Below are 919 nucleotides of genomic sequence, written 5' to 3' on the forward strand. Positions count from 1 at the left end.
TGCAGACTCAGTGGGCGGGGCCAATGTGCAGGCTCAACGAGGGCAGGGCCAGTGTGCAGGCCCTTGAGTTGGGACGTTGGATATTGGAGGAGGGTGCGGGGGCTGGACACCTGTGCGCCACTGTGGTCACTGTGCCCAGTGGGAGAAGTGACCTGGGTCCCAGTCTCGGCCCCTTTCATGCTGAGCGCCCAGGGCAGGTCGCTCACCTCCCTGTGTCTCCATCTCCCCTTCCGTAAACCAGGGGTAATGAGCAGTCCCCAGCGGGGGTCACTGCAATGATTCAGTGGGCTGCTGTGGGACAGCATCTGGCCCAGAGGAGGTGCTCAAAAGTCCATCACCATTTAGGGCTTTTCGTGTGACCCCATTTAGTCACCCTCATGGTGATGCTGCAAAATGGACTGTTATTCTCATTTTAACAAATGAGGAAGGGGAGGCATGCATAGATCACCTGTTCCATGTCCCAGTTGGAAGCAAAGAGCTGGCTGAGACTAATTCTTTAACCCTCCCAGGGAACCCAGTGGATTCTTCCTCAACGCACCCATTTCACAGCCGTTTCACTGGGCAGACTGAGGCCCGTGTTGGGCATGTCTGTGCCCACTGCCCTCTCTGCCTCCACCACCCACCTGGTACCTCTGAAGGCAGGGGTCTCTCCAGAGAGCTTGTCCCCCAGAGGGACTGGAGGGAGGCCATAGGAGGCACTGGCAAAGTTTGGGGTGTCAGGGGAAAGAGAAGGCAGACCAGAGGTGGGTCAGCGGGCTGGGCACAGGCTTGTTTTTTCTTTGGCTGTGTAGTGCAATTTGTTGGATCTTAGTTCTCTGACCAGGGATTGAACCCAGGCCCCTGGCAGTGAAAGGAAGGGTGCAGGTCTCTAGAGGAAGGGTGACCCAGGCAGAGGGAACCGCCTGTGCAAAGGCCCTGA

At 57.6% G+C, this 919-nt stretch overlaps 1 protein-coding gene across 1 annotated transcript in view; it reads left to right on the forward strand.

Moving 5' to 3' along the window:
* NCOR2 (nuclear receptor corepressor 2) overlaps positions 1 to 919 on the forward strand; it is a 205,428-nt gene that overhangs the window by 1,107 nt on the left and 203,402 nt on the right.

This window comes from Bison bison, unplaced genomic scaffold, assembly GCF_000754665.1.
Source record: "Bison bison bison isolate TAMUID 2011002044 unplaced genomic scaffold, Bison_UMD1.0 scf7180017864160, whole genome shotgun sequence".
NCBI classification, from domain to species: Eukaryota; Metazoa; Chordata; class Mammalia; order Artiodactyla; family Bovidae; genus Bison; species Bison bison.